The sequence below is a fragment of the Triticum aestivum genome, chromosome 6D (assembly GCF_018294505.1).
Source record: "Triticum aestivum cultivar Chinese Spring chromosome 6D, IWGSC CS RefSeq v2.1, whole genome shotgun sequence".
NCBI classification, from domain to species: Eukaryota; Viridiplantae; Streptophyta; class Magnoliopsida; order Poales; family Poaceae; genus Triticum; species Triticum aestivum.
The window spans coordinates 359,272,586-359,282,517 of NC_057811.1; the positions used below are offsets into that span (position 1 = coordinate 359,272,586).

General features: G+C 46.5%; 1 pseudogene; it reads left to right on the top strand.

The window, feature by feature from the left end:
• The first annotated feature begins 1,262 nt into the window (after window positions 1-1,262).
• On the top strand, window positions 1,263-7,008 carry LOC123142612 (uncharacterized; annotated as a pseudogene).
• Window positions 7,009-9,932: the final 2,924 nt, after the last annotated feature.

The window sequence follows — 9,932 nt, forward strand, 5'->3', positions numbered from 1 at the left end:
CCAATAAACCGCCAAAGGTATAATCTACCGTATTTCTGCCTTTATCCATCCTTTGTTAAATTTCTCCTTTGATGACTTACCATTTGTCTATGCAGGCCGATGATCCATTCTGGAAGAAAAAATCACAAGATAAACCGGTAAAGAATCCTCGGCTTAAGACCAAGGCTTCAAAAAAGCCTATGAAAAGAAGGAACGTTGAACCGTCCGAGCCCATTATTGATGATGATCTGGATATTCCGGATTCAGAGGTAGAACTTGACTCTCTTGGTTCATTTTTTATACACCTTATTGACAATGATCATTATCAGGATGAAGCGGAAGCCAGCCATGCTGATGAGGTAACTATTCTTTCTTCTGATTCTGATCCTGTGCCAGTACCAAGAATCCGTCGAGCCATTCGGAAAGTAAAATTTTCATGCCCTCTTTCTTATTTGGACCCGCACTTTCTTTTAAAGACACAGCAGCATGAAGCTTGCCGCACAACTCGACATAGCGTCCAAGTGGTGACCTCCTCCAGTTTACCAAATTCGCCGGTTCGCAAACGCCGCCCAGAGGTTGCTTATACTCCTGACACCCTTTACCGTAAGGCGGGTTACATCCGATATCCTCCTAATCCGTCTGACTCAAATTATCAGGGAACTTCCCATTCATCGTCCGGTGAGTCGTCAGCGACACAACTTCCTCCTCTGAGAACCGTCCCTGAGTAAGCATAACATACTTTTAACTTTTTGGTCTTGTATTATATTGTCATATCGATCTTCGTGTCTGCTCTTTTTTAGTGCTAAAGCCAGACCAAGCAAGAAGGCTAGATTGAATAGGCCAACCGACCATGAACCGGCTACCGAGCCGGAGAAAACCCCAGAGCCTATTGACCCGGAGGCTAACACTATTATTGATAATCCGGAACCTCAAGCAACCGACACGCTTGTTGAACCGGTAGAAAATAATCCAACAAGCGAGTCAGCTGATCCACTAAGTCGAACTGTTGATCCGCCGAGTCCGGCTAAAGCATCCGATAACCGCCAAGCCCTGCCAAAACTACGGACGACGATGTTGTCATAACTGGCCTTGGTTTCAGCTCCCCTAGTCATCCTGTCGCGTTATCAAAGCATAGCACCAAAGAAGAAATTTCTGCTATGGACAAAGGGAAATGGAAATCCGAGTTATCCAATTATACCAACCTCAGCGCTGAAGACCTTCATTCTGGTTTTTTAAACCGCCTGTATACAAGCCGCGACTTTGAAGCCGGTTTAGTAGGCCTAATGAAGGAGCGGTATGAGGTAAATGTCACTTTCCCTTTGCATATATATTCCAATAGTCCTTTTGTTAGAACTGGTCTAACGTATCAACTCCAGTAGCCCCCAAGGGCCGGTGCATAACATTGGTTTGAACCGGGTCTTGAATCGGTATTTGCATTTTGCTGGTGTAGCCCCCATGAACCGACTTATATCTTTTTAGAATGAACCGGTACATCCTATTAATCTCACCACTTATAATGATGACAATCCATCTGAATCTGAACGAATACGCATTAGCCCCCAAGTGTCAAGTAGATAACTTGTTATGTGCTTGAGACTTTAAATTAATAGCTGATAACAAGCAATCCGCATTAGCCCCCAAGTGTCAAGTAGATAACTTGTTATGTGGTTGGGACTTCAATGTTGTAATGCTAACATATTATCTGTATTTTGCAGGCTGAGTTGTCCAAAAAAGACCCCCAAATCACTAATCTCCAAGGAAACATCAAGTCTCAGCAAGACGAAACTTGCAAAGTTAAGAGCGAGCTGACCACCGCTTTAACAACCATGGAGCAGCTGAAGGAATTCTTCAAAGGCGAACGGGCAGATTGGGAAACTGAAAAAACCACCTTGTTAAAGCGGGCAGAAGATGCGGAAAACGCCCTTAAACCGGCCATAGAAGAGCTGAGCAGCCTGAAGCGGCAGATTGATGCCATGACCTCTGCCATCTTTGGTAACAATCTCTTCACCAATATGTAACAACACCAGTTATAAGAACTTCTGGTTTAATAATAATATGATCCTTTTGCAGGTAGCCGTGTTACTCATCTTGGCGCAGATATGCGCAAAAAATTGAGAGCCGTCTATACTTTGGTAGAGCAGCTTTATACCGGCGCGCAACGAGCCATCTGCACAGCTTCCAATAACCATCCGCCCCCGTCGCTAATCAAGGAAACGCTGGAAAAATTGTCTATGATGCCTGCCCGGATTGTGGAATTGAAGAAATCCGCTGCTAGGTCTGGTGCCCTTACTGCACTGACGCGCGCCAAGGCCTGGATCTCTGACCTTGATCTGGAAGATGTTGGAAATGGTTACCCAAGCCAAAAAGAGGACGGTCCAGAATTTAACAATGATGATCTCCGGGCTATCACAAGAGAGATGCGACCACTGGCAAGTAAGTTGGCTGAAGATACTAACTTGTCAATTTACCAGAATGTATATGACGCCAATGGCAAGCGAATAAGTGCTCCAACTTATGACGTGGAAAATCTGATCCCGCCGATCCGTAAGCACACTTACGCTCCTGATGTTGAACCGTCTGATCTTATACACGACGAAGCTGTCTTTCAAGCCTTATCAGGAATTGATTGGAGAACTATTGACTTCCAGCCACTGGGTGGAGGGAAGGAGGATGAACCGGCGCAGGAAGATCCGCAACCTTCACATCAACCTGAGGCAGAATCATAATCCGGAAGCCGGTTTAACTTGTGCCTATTGTCATCCTTGTGAAAAACAATCATTCTTATGGGCAGTCGAAACGCCTTGTAATAGGCTAGCTTGAACAGCTGATCTGATATGCCATCGTGCATACTTGTTGCACACAATATTGTTAATCCGTCATGCTATATTTGCTTATGATCTTTATCGGTTTTATACAGCCCTGTTTCTGCATAAAACAAAGTGAAAACTGTCCTGGTGGTTTACCGCCGGACGGGTCATAATGCCCAATATATAGTCAAGGCTGATAACCATAGCTTTAAATAATGAAATATGAAACATATCATACCTGTGATATTGAATCACTTTGTTGGTTTACCAACATTCTTGTAATAAGGGTGACGACCCAAATACTGAGTATTGATAACTCAAACCATGTTATGCTGGTATATAATAAGTGATGCCGGGTTATGATAAACACCGGATGATCATCCTGGCAACTTATAGTTAACTCCAGGCCGGGTTAAATAAACACCGGTTTATACGGATGACTTACAATCAGGCCGGGCCATTGGACGCCGGTTTAGCTCAACTTTAACAAGGGAGAAAAACAAAACTGACCAATAAAAACCAGATAAAAAAACTTGTAGTCGAGGCTTTTCAAGGGCTGCCAGGCCCAAATGCGAGGCTTTTCATGGGCTGCCAGGCCACTGAGTTAAACCGTTTTACAAAGCCTTTTAAGATGGTCCTCAATCTTTAACCAATCGCCGGTCTATCATTGACAAGTTCAGGGTCATATGCGATTGACTTGTCAAGTTGGCGGGTCATACCAGGCTTACCTGGGCGGAGTGACTTACTTAATGAAGGCAGGTTAACCCGGGGTTTTAGGTGTATATACCAGGCTTCCAAGCCACGGCTTGATAGCCTATTACAAGTGTAGATTTCTTTGTTCATTGCGATAGCAAAGAATCCCCAAGCAACATTTTGAGCTGTGCTCAACGGGTGCCTATGTTTGAGTTGTTCTTGAAAACACTCTTTGGCCCCTAAGTAATGGCATTGTGCCAGCCAAAAGGTGTAGCTATGGTTGAACACAACCAAGCCCCCAAGTGACTTACTGTCGTGGCTTTGAGCCAGCCAAGAGGTGTAGCTATGGTTTGAATACAACCAAGCCCCCAAGTGACTTCTTTTGTGGCCTTGAGCCAGCCAAGAGGTGTAGCTATGGTTCGAATACAACCAAGCCCCCAAGTGACTTTCTTTTGTGGCCTTGAGCCAGCCAAGAGGTGTAGCTATGGTTCAAATACGACCAAGCCCCCAAGTGACTTATATTGATAGACAGCTGTAAAGCCGAATCAAAGGGTAAACCGGATGTCGCTTTACAAACAGAATCCTCCGTGTAACCACTCATGATATGAGAAGAACAGCAGATACCCCGCTTTAGCTGGGGCTCCGGTTTATTATATTGATCATAATATATACATCGTCAAAATATGTACATGATAGGAGCCTATGGCTCAGGTGTAGTAAGGCCGTAGATGAGCTATGTTCCACGGCCGGACCGTCTCCTCCTCTGACTTGCGTGAGTCTTTATGCTCTCGAACATCAATGAGGTAATATGATCCGTTGTTCAGATTCTTGCTGACCACAAAGGGCCCTTCCCAAGGCGGGGATAACTTGTGCATATTGGTCTGATCTTGGATAAGCCGGAGCACTAGATCGCCTTCTTGAAAAGTTCTGGTTTTAACCCGGCGACTGTGATAACGCCGCAGATCTTGCTGATAAATCGCCGAGCGAGCCGCCACTACGTCCCGTTTCTCATCCAACAGGTCCAACGCATCCTGGCGTGCTCTTTCATTATCTGCTTCAACATAAGCTGCCACTCGTGGTGAGTCATGACGAATATCACTTGGAAGGACAACTTTCGCTCCATAAACCATGAAGAAGGGTGTATAACCCGTAGATCTATTGGGGTGGTGTTAATGCTCCATAAAACGGAAGGCAGCTCTTCAACCCAACAACCCGGTGTCCTCTGCAAAGGAACCATAAGCCGGGGCTTGATCCCCTTCAAGCACTACTGGAATCAGCTAATTTGCCATCTGCCAGCTCTTTGCCGTCTGCTAGCGGATGGCAAAGAAGGTCTTTGCCATCAGCTACCCAAAAGCAGACGGCAAAGAAATGGCAGACGGCAAAACAGGCCTTTGCCATCAGTCACTTCTTTGCCGTCAGCTGGCGGACGGCAAAGAATCTTTGCCATCAGCTGGCGGACGGCAAAGAATCTTTGCCGTCAGCTGGCGGACGGCAAAGAGAGAGGTGGCCCCCCACTAACGAGCCGTTTACGAAAAAAACGCCCCCTCTTTGCCGTCTGCTAGCAGACGGCAAAGAGACAAAACAGCGGACGGCAAACCAGATCCACACCCACCGCGCGTTATCTCTTCTCTCCCTCTCTCCCCCCGCCCGTTATCTCTTCTCTCCCTCTCTCCCCTCCCCGACGCCCACCAGATCCGCACCCACCGCCGCCCCCGCCGCTCCTCGCTCCGCCGCCTCCTCTCCTCGCCGGCCGTCTCCGCGGCCTGCCTCCTCTTCGGCCTCGCCGGGTTCCTCGCCGCCGCGGTCTCCCTCTCCCGGGCGCCCGCCGAGGCCCCGCGGGGCCGCTGCCCGGACTCCTCGCACCCGCTCTCCATCTCCGTCGCCTGGAACCGGCGCCCCGAGGATGCCGCGGGCGGCGCCACCGACCTCCCGGCGGGCCTTGCCACCGGATCACGCGGCAGGCACAAGGTCATGGCCTTCGTCGGGATCTTCACCGGGTTCGGCTCCGTCGGCCGCCACCGCGCGCTCAGGCGGACGTGGCTCCCCTCCGATCGGCAGGGTCTCCTTTTGAATTGTTGCACTCTTCTACTACTGATAAATAGTGATTAATTAGTTTCTTTCCTGAGTTCGAAGAATTATGCATGAAGTTAGACAATCTATTGTTCTGTACAGGGAATTTGTACATTTGCTTCTAGAGTTCTAGTGGTAAACGTGCCCAAGTTCTGTTGCTTGATGATTGTCACAACTATTTTTTATTTTGGTTTCTATCCAGTGATGATGTCGCTTAAGTGCTCTTGCAATTCTCATCATGTTCACTTTAGTGCAGGTTGGAGGAAGCTACTGGTCTGGCATTTAGATTTGTGATCGGCAAAAGCAATGACAAGTCTAAGATGGCAGCTCTTGAAAGAGAGGTTGAAGAATATGATGATTTTGTGCTTTTAGATCTTGAGGAGGAGTATAGCAGGCTTCCATACAAAACGTAAACAGTATAGCTAGTATCATATCATTATGTTATCTCTTCATATGGGAACTGATTTGATCTTATGTTTTAGGTTAGCATTCTTTAAGGCTGCCTATGCGTTGTTCGATTCTGATTTCTATGTTAAAGCTGATGATGACATTTACTTGAGACCAGGTGAGCAAGAAACTGACAACATCCAAGATATATATGCTCTCGGTGGCTTTGACCAACATACACAAATTTTCTTTTTGTAAGGTACACATACACAAACACATACACAAACATACATTGGATGCATGAAGAAGGGGCCTGTTTTTACTAATCCCAAATTGAAATGGTTAGTTTCTTCTTTTCATTTTTTACCTAACACTTTTCCTTGTGAAGGATGTCTAACTCTAAGAAGCAATACATGCTGTTACATGCTAAATATATGGAAAGTACTTTCATATCTGCATTTTTTTCATAGTTAAGTTCTGAGCTTCCTGAGATATGTTTCTTTTAGAGCCAACAATTGTGCTCGCGTATTGGAAGGGAATGCAATGGTTAGCATGGAATGAGGTACTGGACTGCTTAGAATAGGTTAAGCAGCTTGTTGTTCTCAGTGAATAGGGGATGTACTACTAGCATGGACATGTATGTAATGGCCGGGAGAAAGTTGGTTATAGTGTTTCCATTTAATAACTGGATCCGGTGGGGGTGGGGGGGGGGCTGTCTAAGAAAAACAGTGCGAACTTAGAGAAAAATTGTGTGGTTAACTGGTTAAGAACCTGAGAAATGCAACTGCAAGTTTAGGGGTACATAAAACATACGGTGTACAAGTTGAGGGAACAAGAGCGCAATTCATACCATATGTTTTTTTGTATTTGCGAACGCTCACCTGGGCAATTATACTGTGTAGCACTCGTCGCTGCCTGCTTATTGTTTTGATTGTTCTCTTTTGATGAACGCAGGTATGAGCCACAGTCCTTCCTACTTGGATCAGAATACTTCCTTCATGCATATGGGCCTATTTATGCTTTATCAGCTGATGTGGTGGCAAGCGTAGTTGCTCTGAGAAACAACAGGTAAATATTCTAAAACTCGCCAAACTGTACCAGTAAATATTATTTTTTGGGTCTTAGCATGCCAACTAGTACCAAGATTTTTTTTAACTTGGTACCACAGAAAGATGTATACCTAAAAAGTGCCCTGGGGCCACATGTTAGTGACACATGAATGGCACTTCACAACTTGAATGTGCCGTGGTTGTGGTTGTGGGATGTGCCGTGGCGCGGTGGTGCTGGATGTGCCCACGTCGCCGGCGGTGCTGGATGTGCCGTGGCGCGGTGGTGCCCCTGGGTGGCGCCTCCGTGCTGCGGTGCCCCTGGTTGGCGCCTTCGTGCCCGTGCTCTCACTGGTGCCGCCGTTGTGGTGCTCTCTGGCAAGCTCCGGCTTGTTGTGGTGGTGTTGGTTGTGATGCTGGTCACACCATAGTGATGGTGTGGCTGCATCCTACTTCGGCTACAAATCCTTTTGGTGAGCTTCTCCTTGCTCCCCTCCTGATCTCTCTAATGCATAGCTCTAGATCTTGATCTTGTGGGATGTGAGGCTCTATTAGCTGTGGTTAGCTGCTGTAGATGAGCATCAACTTGTATTGGAGCTCTCTGTGATGGATTCTTGCTGTGTCAGGGTTTTGGTCAGTGACCATCTATGTGTATTTGTGAAGTATATATACTCCTGTACTGCTCTGTTCTGTTTAGTTGATCCTGGAGTTGTTACTTTGGTCAGTTACTTTACTCATGAACGGATACTCACTTGTTCTTAGTTATTTTACTTCTAATACTGATATGAACAGATACCACTTGGTTTGGCTATTCCTATTTGTCTCTTTCTAATAGCCTATGAACAGATGCTATACTTGGTTTTGGCTGTTACTTTCCTAGTTTTCTACTGATAAGACAGATACTACATCTGATTTGGGCAGTGATGCTGGTCTGAGCCCCCCTCTCTTAGGCTTAATTTACATGTGACTATCCCTGTGCTGTGATGAACTAGCCCTGGCACTTCCAGGCTGTCTGAGCACATAATCCCTCAAGTATACCTTGAGGTCTTCTGTAGCTCTCCTTAATAGTTATCTCTTCTAAGCTGCTGGTGGTTGGATGTGTTGGGACTTGGTCTGGTTGGCTGATTATCTTGATCTCAAGTACTGGCTCCTAGGGCATTGCATTTCACCAAGTGAAATGCTACATTTCTACTCCTAACCCATTCTCTCTTTCTTAGTGTTTTTGTTATGCAGGTTGGAAGAAAAGAAGAAGATCCGGAGAAGATCTTAGTAATAAGATAGTTTTTTAGGAAAATAGATATTTAGTTTTAGATCATTCCTTGTAATATTTGTTGGATATGTGTTCATGGATATGTGTTGGATATATATGTGTTCATGACTATATATTGGTAACATGTGTTGGATATATATGTGTTCATGAGTATTGGTAATATGTGTTGGATATGCTATATTGGTCATATATATATATATGTGTTTGATTTTCTGTGAAAATGAATTGATATAAGAAGAAACAGAATTAATGCCTATTTGGTCTCTTTGCCATCTGCCAACAGATGACAAAGAGCCTGCAGCCTTTGCCGTCAGCTGGCGGACGGCAAAGGCTGCCGTTAGCCACCTAACGGACACTAACACTACTCATTTTGCCGTCCGCGGCAGACGGCAAAGGCGCCTTTGCCGTCAGCCGCCGAAAGCAGACGGCAAAGTAGGTCTTTGCCGTAGCCTACTTTGCCGGAGCCTTTTGCCGTCCGCGGCTGACGGCAAAGGCCTTTGCCGTCCGCCGTTCATGCCTTTGCCGTCCGCCGTGGCAGACGGCAAAGTAGCTGATTCCTGTAGTGAAGATTTCCTGATTAGCTCTCTCCGCTTGACCATTAGACTGGGGGTGGGCCACTGAAGACACATCAAGACGGATGTGCTCTCTTTGACAGAACTCCTCCATAGCACCCTTGGAAAGATTCGTGCCATTGTCTGTTATAATGCTGTGTGGAAAACCAAAACGGAATATCACCTTCTTCATAAATTGAACTGTCGTGGCTGCATCACATTTGCTAACTGGCTCTGCCTCTACCCACTTGGTAAATTTATCAACCGCCACCAAGAGGTGGGTCTTCTTATCCTTAGACCTCTTAAAGGGTCCAACCATATCAAGCCCCCAGGTTGCAAACGGCCAGGTAATTGGAATCATCCTCAGCTCCTGAGCCGGAACATGAGCCCGGCATGCAAACTTCTGACAGCCATCGCACCTTTTGACCAAGTCCTCAGCATCAGCATGAGCCGTCAGCCAATAGAAACCGTGACGAAAAGCCTTAGCCACCAGGGACTTTGAACCGGCATGATGACCACAATCACCTTCGTGAATTTCGCGTAAAATTTCACGACCTTCTTCAGGAGAAACACAACATTGAAAAGCCCCTGAGACACTGCAATGATGTAGCTCGCCATTGACAATAGTCATGGACTTGGAACGCCGGATTATCTGCCTGGCCAGAACTTCATCCTCTGGTAACTCACCCCGGTTCATATACACCAAATATGGGATCGTCCAATCCGGGGTGACATGAAGCGCCGCCACCAACTGAGCCTCCGGATCAGGAATAGCTAAGTCCTCCTCCGTGGGTAGCTTGACTGACGGGTTATGCAAAACATCAAGAAAAACATTGGGCGGCACCGGTTTACGCTGGGAGCCCAACCGGCATAAAGCGTCCGCCGCTTCATTCTCTCGCCGGTCTACATGATCAACCTGATAACCCTTGAAATGACCTGCAACAATATCCACCTCTCGACGATACGCTGCCATGAGGGGGTCCTTGGAATCCCAAGTACCAAAAACTTGTTGAGCCACTAGGTCCGAGTCACCAAAACATTTAACCCGGCTCAGATTCATCTCCTTAGCCATCTCATAACTCTCAATCCATGACTCGGGAGGCACATCAGCGGTGTAATTAGGCACCTT